Source organism: Lutjanus erythropterus, chromosome 11 (assembly GCF_056507025.1).
Source record: "Lutjanus erythropterus isolate fLutEry1 chromosome 11, fLutEry1.hap2, whole genome shotgun sequence".
Classification (NCBI taxonomy): domain Eukaryota; kingdom Metazoa; phylum Chordata; class Actinopteri; order Lutjaniformes; family Lutjanidae; genus Lutjanus; species Lutjanus erythropterus.
This window is the reverse complement of record NC_139327.1, coordinates 38360980-38372997: the sequence shown is the minus strand read 5'-3', so window position 1 is coordinate 38372997 and position 12018 is coordinate 38360980.

Sequence of the window (12018 nt, the reverse complement as noted above, 5' to 3'; positions counted from 1 at the left end):
TACTCCTTTCAGTTAAGTAAATGAAGTGCAGACCTCGTCCACCGGTGCATTTTTGGCTCCAACTGTTCTTTAACACTAATACATCAAATAATGACTGATGCTGTTTCATTTCTACAGCGTCTGATAAATGTGTGTGTGTGTTTTCCTAAAAAGCTTTAACTGGATAAATGGAAACAGTATGTGGCCTCCAAATGGTGGAAAAACAGAATACATGAATAATACTGTGTTAAAACCCCAGCAGAATAATCACACAAAAACAGCCTTTTCCTTAATTTGCTCCAATCTGTGCAGGATCTCTGCATCTCAATTAGCAGCTGATGCCTGCAAAAATTTTAGCTCGACCAAAACTGAGTTTGCAAAAAAATGATTGTGTTAATTCTTCACTGCAGCGACAAGAACAAGGAAACATGTCATTTCATATGATGGTGCAGACACTCCTCTGGACATTAGGATGTTTTGTTGCTTTGAAGTTCCAGTAAAATCAGACCGGAACCAACGCTAGAGGACAAAAGGTCCTGCAGGTCCTCATGTCAACGACCCCAAACAGACGGGCATTAATTAGACTGAGACCTCCATCTGGTGATCTGACACCCAGAGTCTTCTGCTGGCAGATAATTACAGACTGAATTGTATAACTGTCTGTCTGATGGTGGAGATGTTAACAATAGAAAGACTCAGTGTAGAAATATTTACACTGATGCACCAAATTTCATGAAAAAGTTCAAATTTAGTTTGAACAAACCTGAAGAGCGGCTCTGTGAGGCTGTCCAGAGGTGCTTTCAGCTAAATTCTAATTAATGCTAATCTACTGATGTTAAAAGATATACGTTCATTAATGATGCTGGAAGACACTTTTTTGTTTTAAGGATCATATTTCTACAAAAGAACTGCTGAAGTTTAACTTACTGTAGTTAAATTAAATATAAAACATAAATTCACATTATAAATAAAATTATTATTATTTATATTTTTGTATTTAAATAAACTTTAAATGCTTGGGCGGCCGTTAATATATGCCCAAGTGAAATCTGTGCGTGGGAAATGCACAAACAATGCAATCGATTTACTTCACACACAGACAAGCAGCTCTGTCTCTCTCAAACACACACACATTATAAAGGTGATCATTTCAGTCATCACACAGCCCTGCTCCTTCCATAACGTAGCTCAGAACTGCACTGCACAAATTAAATTCTTTGCACGCTGTCGTGGGCCACATGAAATGAGATTCAGCCCGCGGGCCTCGAGTTTGACACATGTGGCTTAAATGAATAACTGAATTTATCATGAATACACTTGTACTGTATTCATACTTTTTTATTTTTAAGTCTGTAACTCTACTAGAGGTCGTTGCTGGCGTGGTGTTGGGCGTGCAGCACTTGAATTCTCACTCTTTATCCAGTTCATTTAAACCCTGTTAAGCCAATTATCTATTGCCAATTTGCACAGCTGGTCTAAGTTGACCACGTCGTTCGGCTCATGTCTTCGTCCACTTTCTGATGGACACACAGGCATGTTGAAAAGTTAGTCTGTTTGCACAGTTAAAGGTGTGTTCAAGTCTCTTTGGTTCCTTGAAAACTTTGTTCGTGTTACCATTCTAAAGGGATAGTTCACCCAAACATGAAAATTTGGTCATTATCTACTCACCCCCATGCTGATGATCGGGGTTATTTTGTTAGTCCACAAAACACTGCTGGAGTGTCACAGGAAAACAGTGTTGCAGAATCTCCCAAACACACTGTAAATATAGTGACTGAATTTTCATTTTTGGGTAAAATATCCCTTTAATAACCCCGTGTCTGTTGATCATGTGCTCACCCCTGCATCACCTTTGGGAATCATCCTCAGTAAGTCTTTGTAACCAGTCAAGGCTCTCTTTTCTTCAGCGCCAGCAAAATGACAATAGAAGGAATTGTGTTTTTTAGAAAACGGTGATGAGATTATGAATGTAATATATCTTCCCCTCCGTCTGAACAGCTCCTGAGGGAATCACTGTCACTTTGAAATGCTCTTAACAGTCGTGACTCATCCCATCGGCTGAAACATCTCGCGCTGTCACCACTGAAAACACTTCCAGTAGTTCTGAAATATCTGTCCGTTGAGAGAGGCGGCACCTGCTTTGTCTTAGGACCGAAACACACCAACAGACGACTTATGAGGACTGTGTTTTTCTTCTTAATTGGGTACAGTATCGTATTTATAGCACGAGCGGAGCCTCGGCTTTCACGTCATGCTTTTCATCCTCCACCTCCACGTCACCTTTGGGAATCTCAACCCCGTGTCTGTTGTAATTTGAAATTGTTCAGCAGAGGTGATTCATGAGCGTCGGTCCTTCAAGAGGTCGCGCGGCCGCTGATATTTCAATCTGTGAGCGCCGACGTGGAACGGAGCCTTTGTTTACCCCCCACGCTTCCTGCCTGTCCGATCCAGTCATCACAGAGGACCGTTCAGCGATACTCAGACCTCAACCTCAACACCCACACGTGTTCAGTACACACTCGCACTATTTATATCCCTGCTTTGTCTTTTATCTCTCGCTCATATGAGCCACAATCTCAAAATATAAAAGCAGTAATAGTGGAGAACGTTAACATGAGTAAACTGTTAAAGGGACAGTTCACCTCCAAATCAAGAATGCATATTCTCTTCATGTCCTCTGGCCTGCAGTGCTGTTTATCCATCTAGATTTTTTTGGTTTGAGTTGCAGAGTTTTGGAGATATCATCTGTGGTGATGACTGCTTTCTCTCCAATCATGTCCCGGTTCCTAGCAGAAAAGAAAGTAGTTCTGGTAGATTCAAAAGTAGTTCCAATAGATTATATTGCAGAAAGAAAGTAGATCCTACACGAGACGGCTCACAACAAAGTGTGTGGATGAGTGCGTTGTTCAGTTTTGGAGTTATAAAAGGCACTCGGCTTGTGGTGCTTCTTCTCCACTCTTTTAAGGGCAAAAAATAAATGAATGAAAGAAAACTGATAAATAGAAGCTTGTGCCAAAAGATTCATGCAAGTTCATGCCAGAGGCACAAATTATTCTGTATTTCCTGAGGATTAAAAGAAGTAAAATTACTAAAATATTAAGCACACTGCAACAGCATTTTTATGTTCAATACTTTTATTGAATTTTACCTATTTAGTGAATTCTTTGAGTCTCTGAAACTCAGATTGTTTGTTTGAGGTCTCAAGGTTTGCGAGTATGACCATGCATCCTGTATGTAAGCATGACAGGAGAGCAGGAGAGGATATGAGAGGAAAGGGGAAGAGGGAGTGGAAGTCATGCAGCAAAGGGCCGCAGGAGGGAGTCAAACCCCGGATTCTCCCCGCCTTTTCTGTGTCTGTCTTCCTGGCCGTTCGATCTGCTCTGTGCTATTTGACCCCTTATCCATCAAAAATAGACTCAGCACATATTTTAAGTGGAGCGGAGCAGAGAGCACGCTTCTGGGACACGGCAAGGCGCTGCTGGTGGAATCACAAGTATTGTGTAGAAAGGCTGCGATCAGCTCCGGCTGACGTGGCGCAGCTGTGACACGATGCAGCCGCGATTGTTGGAATTTGGCCTCAGGGCCTGGGGTGTACGCTCTGCCAAATGAGCTACCTGGCTGTCATTATGGTGCATTTTATCGATTGGACCCTTTGGCACTGGCATTTAGTATGTTTGACAGCCCAGGTCTAGACTTTTGGTGTGAGTTGCTGATTTTCTGAGATATCAGCTGTAGAGATGTCTGCCTTCTCTAAAATATAATAAACTGGATGGCACTCAGCTTGTGGTGCTAAAAGAGCCAAAAAACTACAATTGAAAAACTGAACAGCAGTGTCTCCTTCCAAAAATCATGACCCGGTTACTGAAGATAATCCACAGACCTCGCTGTGAGCAGTTTTCATGTAGGAACTACTTTCTCTCTACCAGACAACACCCGCCAACCTTTTTTTTTTATAAGTGCACCACCTTTTCCTCTTCAGCCAAGTGTAAAAAACACTTTTTTATGCACAAATTGAAAATCGAAAAGGCTGGAAACACTCCTACAGTCTTGCAAAACAGCACAAAAGACCATTATAAAAATGTTCCATTGAGTGTGTTTCCACCTCTAAGTTGGATTAAAGGGGCGGCTGTGAAGTTTTCTTGGAAACAAACAAAAGTTTTGTTTATATTTCACTTTAACCCACAGCTGGATGCAAGTCTCTCTATAAAGAGCACAGAGACCTGCTGTTCAAGCCACTAATGTTGCTTTCAAACCAAAGATGTTTGGTGCATTTAATCAATCAAGCTTTGGTGAGGACAACTGGATAGAGACCAGACAGAAGACCCCCTTCTAGGTGGTCTTCTGATTACCCTTTTTTGACCAAGGTGATTCCAGGGCTGGTTCAGAGCCAGAGCTTCATTTTGAACCAGGTCTTTGTGTTCTGACAGCCAACAAACCTGCTCTCGGCCCTGAAAACCGGTTCCAGAGTGGCACCAACCCTTTGCTAGGCCAACAGTAAAAAACACTACATCAGCGCTACATCAGTGCTCCAGCAAAAGAGTAGCCCACCCCATATTTTGTCAGTTTATTCAAATAATGTCTGCTTGGAAAGTTTGCTGCAACGTCTTGTGGAGATGCGAGGGGCTGCAGGTTGGTATTCCATTGTAAAGAGGAGGGGTAGTTAGCCACCAGATCCTGCAACCCGCAACGTTTGAGGAAGTAGATTATCGCAGCCCAATCTGAGTACATCATCCAGCACTGCTGGTCACATAATCTAATCGGTTACCAAACCGAACACCAGGTAATAACGCAGCAGTCAGTCATGATACAGTCATGTCTCGCTTGAGTACACTTCAGTGTGATCAATCTGCAGGTAATGTTCCTTTAGTTGGAAGTAGTTAGTGGTAGTTTAAAGTAGCTGTGCAGTTGTTGTGCTTCTTTTGCTTCCTTTTTAAAAAGAGAGTGACACAGTAGGTGGCAGCAATGTGCCGTAACGCTGATCGGCCAAGTGTGACGCACTTGAAGTTAGTGTTGTTAGGAAACCACAGGAGTGTACAGTTACGTAACGACTTGGCCATCTAGTGTGTGGAAAAGCAAGCCTGTTCTTAGATGGTTCACAAGTTGAACCAGCTGTGAACCGACACTAGCACCAAACTAGCACTAGGTTCTCCTTGGTAAAAAGAGGTATAAGTGAACTCTACTGCAGTTTGTTTAGGTTGGTGTGAAAGCAAAACAGACCAGCCAGAATTTCATGATTGTAGGTACTGGATTTTAACAGATACTTGAAAAAAAATAAGCTGCTTAAATCTCTCTGCTGATTGAGAAGTGTCGAGGAAGTTATCTGTATAAATCATCAGAATAAGCATCATATAGGGTGTGGGATCCCACAGGGCTCCATCTTTGGTCCTCTTTGGTTTAACCTGTATATGTTTCCCCTTAGTTACATTATCTATCACCAAAACTATGCCAGTGACACCCAGCTTCTTATCTCAGTATCCAATGACGACTTCTAACCCACACATTTCATAGACGGTTGCTTAGAAGACTTAAATGGCTGGATGGCAGTGAATTTCCAACATTTTAACAGGGAAAAAAACTGAGATTTTGCTTGTGGGTGCTAACGCCCAGAGACAGCTGGACTGTCTGGAATGATAGTACCTCAAGTCCAGATCACTAAAGACATGTGACCAGATTGAAAACACAGGAGCGACCACGGACAGCATCACCAAAGTCGCCTTTTTTCCAGCTGAGAAACGTTTCCAGAATCAGAGGCCTTCACTCTGTCTGACTCAGAGAAACTCAGTTTATAACCCTGGTAGATCTCTGCAGTCACAAGGTAGAAACCTCCTCCATGTGACTAGAGCACACTCAACGTCTTTTCTTTCTCTCCTTTTCACTAGAGCTTTGTCTGCCTGTATGTGTATTTGTATGGATGTCTCCATTTTCAAATGTTGCTGTTGGATGCTGTTTTTGGATGATATTGCGCTTTACAAATACATTTTGAACTGAATGTATTTATCAAAAAAAAAATCATTTGGTAGCCATGGTAACATATTTGGCTGTTCAATATGAACATTTTACTGTTTGTTCCTCTTTTCATACAGATCAAGCAATGCTGTATTGTCAAGCTATGTCTGTATGTATTGGAGACATTCAGAATAACAGCAACTTAATACAGCAAACATCAGCTGTATACCCTAACAACAACAGCTGTATACCCTAACAACAGAGGGGAAAAACGCAACAATTCTGTCTACGTATCCCTGGTGTCCGGTGCTGTCCGCATACGCATCTGTTTGGAGTATAATCCAAGCTTGGAGTACACTGGGTCTGGCCAGGTCACAAACCAGGTACCCATCACAAAGGTCAGATGGAAAGACATGACATAATGGAGAGCGGCAGAAAATGAGGAGCGCTCACTCTGCAGCTTTTTCTGGGAACCGAAATGTTCACAGCAGTATACTGCACTCTGTCTGACAAAAAAAAAAAAAGATTCTCCGGCCACTTCTTCTCCCAAGGGTGTTAACAAGAACCCACCAAAGCAGTTCTACTGAGAACTTTTTATATCCCAGGGGTTTTCTCAAGAACCCACCCAATGAGGACCCTAAAGGACCCTTTACATTATGAGGGTCTTATCTAGAACCTTCTACTAAGGTTCTACTGAGATCCCATTAACATTATGGGACAGACAACCTGCATGAGTTCTCCTTGAAGAGTTCTCCTCAATGGAACCCATAGTTTTACAAAAAAAAAATAAAATCTTAAAAAAAAGGTTCTTCAGAAGCAAATTTGTTTCTCTGCCCTTGAGGAAGAATCCTTCTGGACCCTTTATTTCTAAGAGTGTAGAACTTATACAAACTGTTCAGGACTCAATGTACCATTTCCAAAAAATATATTATGATTTGTAATCAAATCAATAAACTGCAACTTGAAATATCCAGTAAAAAATGAAGATTTTGTCCTCAAACATGCTTTGACAGGGATATAAAGACTGTCTAGCTTCAGGCTGATGTCTTTCTCCAGCAGATGATCATGTGAATATTCAGTGTTTTGCTTCAAGGACTCTCTGCAGGCCACAGCAGGTCACTGCATCTCCTCTGAGGTTTCAGAAAGCAGCACGTCTGTCACCACATTTCACTCAAAGCAAAAAAAAAAACACCCACATGATCACTGGACTCGCGTGAGCTCGGTGTCGGATGGAAATCTTTAGATCAAACTTTCAGGAAATGAGTTCTGACTTTTTCTACGTGTGTCCTTGAAACTCATGTTTCATAAAGTTCGCTGAGCTTTCACACAATGAAGGAGAAGAACTCAGTGATTATAAAGCTAAAGTTTTTGAAAACTTTTAAGCAACAGGATTTGACAGGATTTTTTTTACATAATACTTCACTTCCAGTTTTAGAACAATGCAGCAGCACATTTTGGCTTCATTAATGAAACATTTGTTTGCACAGATTTGAGCTTGATCACTCCTCAAAAACATTTTATAAAATGCTTTGGTAACACTTTATTTGATGCATAAGACTGCCATTACACTGTCATAACCATGAAGGAGAATTTATGAAAGTTTATGACAGTTATAGTGTTATTTGGTCAATTATGTCACTTTTATTGCAGGGTTAACATTTTGAAATGTCTTTGTTATGACACCTTGACATTATCATACTTAAAGAAACGCTTGTCTGTTGTCATATGTGGCTGGTTATGACACTGGCGGTGATGAAAACATTATAAGGTTGTCTTTAGGATTGCTGCAGCCTAAAATGTCTGATTTCACAGCAGCTTTGCAACATGCATTGCAATTTATTTCTTTTTAAGTTTTTAGGCTTTTTATGCAATTGAATTGCGGGAGCAAGTGAAAATTGCAAAAGAAAGTTTCAATTGTTTTTATCTTTTATACAATTCATTAAAAAAGTTCATTAAAAGTAACCACACCAAGAACCCTCATGATTACAAAAAATGCTAAATCTTTTTGGAGCTCAAACTTAAAACAACAAGCAAAGTTTACTAGTTGCTGCTGTTAGCTAGTTAGCTTTCTTAGCCATGGAGCTAGCCACCTAATTAGCTGACTGAGCCCCAGTGGTGCCAAGAGCCAAACCCAGCAAGAAAATCACCACGTCGTTTTACTAATGCTGCTCCATTTCAGTCTGTTCTCAATCCAAACACGTCGAATACAGCAGCTTGGTCAGTGCTCAAACACTGACGCTGTAAGTATTCTTGTAGTGTCATGTTTTCATGTGCTGTCAAAGTCACGTGACGTAGGCCTGGTTTAACAGCGACATAAGTTCACATATGGAGGAGGTGAGTGGATGGATAGATCAGACAAAACTCACCTGTTAGAGTAGAATTCATACAGCTTGAAACCAAAAGTCAATGATGACTTCTTTTAAAGCTACATAATGTCCATAAGTAAGTACGTGAACTGCAGGTTAGGCTAACAAGGCTAACACATGCTCAAGGGCTGAAGCATCACCTGGTCAGGTAAACTTCCTTCTGTAGCTTTTGAATCTGCAGCATGTTGTCCTGCAAACAACATGATCCAAACAAAGAACTGGTAAAAATATATGGTAAAACATTAATATCCTTTTGTGATAAAAGTATAAATAAATGACACGAATATTAAAATAATACTTAATTTAAAAAATATTATTTGAAAATACTAACAATGAAAATAAATGAATCAATTAAGAAATGAGCCGAAGCCTCAGTTGTTGGGAAAATACTAAATGCACCATTTTACATGTCAACTTTAATAATATTTTGGTGTATTTAAATCAATAAACGTATTAGTCTAAGACACAAAATAAAGTTAATTTATATCAGTGGTGGAAGAACTAGAAATACATAGTCTAAAAAATATTACTATTACAATGACAGCCCAGGTTTAACATATTACTTAAGTAAAAGTATGTAAGTATCACTACCAACAAAATACACTACTAAAACTTAAAGTACTATTTCCCACAGTGTTATGTCATAGAATATTTTTGCAGCTCATCGACGTCGACCAATTTTAGTTACTTTGCAGATTTCTGAACAGACTAATATTACAGTACTGCATCATATTTTAAATATATTTTTGAGATGTAATGGAGTAGACGCATAAAATGGAAATGCTCAAGTAACGTACGTACGTATGTCAAAATGATTAATTACTCGAGTAAATGTACTTAGTTACATTGCCTGTTAAGTATATTCATCCACCTCAGCAGTTCAGCTGTAAGTTATCTTCATGGGGGCTTCTTCAGGGACCCCTGGGTGTTTGGGGCCCCTGCATGTTCCCTGTATTTGTGGGTGATGCCACAGAGAGTTCAACTGTTCACAGCTGCCAACAAAACCGCAAAGTCTTTTTTAGATCTTCACTGTTACAAGTACAGCGTGTTTCTGCAGCTCAGTGTCTGTGAATCAAACTGAATCATGTCTGAAATCATCCAAAACATACTAATCGATTCCTACATTACGCAACCGCTCAGACGCACTGCTGTTTAAAAATAAATTATTTTAATTTCCTCCACGAGAGAGACAGGAGGGTTATTTTTTTTTTAAATCCTGACACTGACCAGAAAGACGCCAATAAACACACAAAAACAGCCAATAAAATGATGTCTGAAGTGTCACGGAGGAGGAGAGGATGAGATGAGGTGACAGCGCAGGTAATAAAAGACCTTCAACAACAACAACGTCGTTGTGAACTAAACGCACCACAGGTCCCTGTTTGAATGTCATATTTTGGAAAACTCACCTTTAATTCCTCTGCCGTCTCCGACCAGATGACGCACTCTGCTCGCTCCGTGCCTCAAGTTTTATGTCCACGATTTTAACACACGAGGAATAAAAACACACTTTTCCGTGTCCGTGTGTGTGTGTGTGTGTGTGTGCTGTCCACCGGCTCCTGTCAGACTATCACCGGTTAGAGGATGTGGCTCCTCCGCTCCCTCCTCTCCTCTCCTCTCTCCTCTCCTCTCTCCTCTCCTCCCTGCGCGGAGCTGTGCGTCGTGTTTTGGACGTCAGAGGTAATAAAAAGAGGTTTATCGGTTCACCTTGACAGGATGGCTCCTCCCTCCCTCCTTCTCCCGTCTCTCCTCTCTCCTCTCCTTCTTTCAGTCCCTCCCTTCTTCCTCTCTCATCGCTGGAGCAGCAGAAGGAGCGTTTCGTGACGCTGTCTGTCTGTCTTGTCCGTCCGTCCGTCTGTCTGGATGATGAGAATACAAATCAACCGGGGTTTTCCAAGGACGCACGACTTGGCAAAGGAAGACAGACTCCTAGGTGTGAAATATTAGGTTATATGAGGCCATCAACACTCGTATACAGACTATAAACATGACAGTTATCATAATTAAGCAACATCACAGGAGAGAAAGTGCTGTAATCTTTAAACAAACTGCAGTTTGTTGAGTTTGGTTTATCAGGTTTACTTAAACTGCATCTGGGGTATTTTATTTTTGAAAAAAATGTATTGTATCAAAATATTATTCTTTCATTTTTACATTTCTTGTTACCTGCAGCCAATGACCGAAGCAAAGCCGTGCTGATATTCAGTACAACAGAATGACCTTGAGTGTAAACCCTTACCAGGGTTGCCAGGTCTGTGTGACAAAAGCAGCAAAATAGCCACTCAAAAGTAGGGATGTGCACGATTAGTTGACTACACCCTAGATTCTCAAACTGTGGTTCGTGAGCTCCCTCTAGTGGTATGTTAAGGAATGTCAGAAATGTATATTTTTTAAAAAATTAAATAAATTAATTAAAAAGCTATGCAAATACCACAGCATTAATAACTGAAACACAAAGTATCAGATCACTGAAATGTTTCAATATTAGCCTGCTCCATTGTTATGAGCATGCACGTAGCGTGCACGTAAGCCATTCATCTGGAAATTACAAGCTAAACTGCATTGGCAAGATAGTAAGTGCAGGTAAAATGAAGAGAATAGTTCCCATCTGGAGGCACAATTGCAATGTTTTCAAAGAGAAGTGCACATTAGGAGGACAATATTTCAAGCAGCCATGTTGAAAATGAAATGGACGACAGTGAACAGAATACCAGCGCTGAAAGCTGCTTAAAAAATGCCAGTGAAGCAGTTTGGCAACGTTTTAATCTAGAAGGTGAAAATAAGGTTGAATGTAGGCTGTGACAGAATAAACTGATCTATAACCACTCGACTGGATCAATGATTAACCACATTCAGCACAGAGATGGACGTTAACCTGCTAACAGAGCAGCCGCTGCTGCTGCTAGCACTGACTGGTTTGTCACAGTGATTTCAGGATGTTCTAAAAGTCTGCATTTAAATTTTAAATTTATTTAGCCATTAGTTAAAAGGAACTGTTGGAAAAACCCATTTAAACTCAGTGACGGCCTTATCTTTCTGGTCGAGATGGTAAGTCAGCTTTATCAGGGAGGTCGACCGTCAGAGTGTCAGAGTCTGTACAGACACACAATCAGCTGTGTGAGGTTAAGATAAGATAAATTAATCCTTTATTGATCCTCAGAGGAGAAATTCAGGTTGCAGCTCAAGGACAGGGGCCAGTACAGAATCAGATAAAGGAAAAGTTAAAAAAATAAAAAAGTGATTAAAATGAGAATAGAAATAAAGATGCCAGCTGTATTCACTTAAACATTACTTAAACTAATAATCTACTGCAGTACTGTCTCAAGTGAAGTAAACTGTGTGAGCAAAGTACTGAGCATGTAAGAGTAATATGATCCCATCTACTATAACAGCAGAATGAATCAAATGATACTTTTTGTCTTTTTAAATATTTTAATATTTAAATGTGGTGCATCATGTAATAAAGTAGAAAAACATACTAACATAACAATAAAGTATGGAATTTATTTATTTATTTATTTATTTTTTACTTTTTCTTCCAAAAACAAACAAAGAAGCATGGAAGTGTCCTCACAATTGCCAGGTTTACACAGAGACCAACCACTAATGTTAGCTACACAGACCAACCGCTAACTCCAGCTACACAGGCAAACTGGTAACGTTATCCATGCAAACCAACCGGTAACGTTAGCTACACAGACCAGTGCTAATGTTAGCTAAATAGACC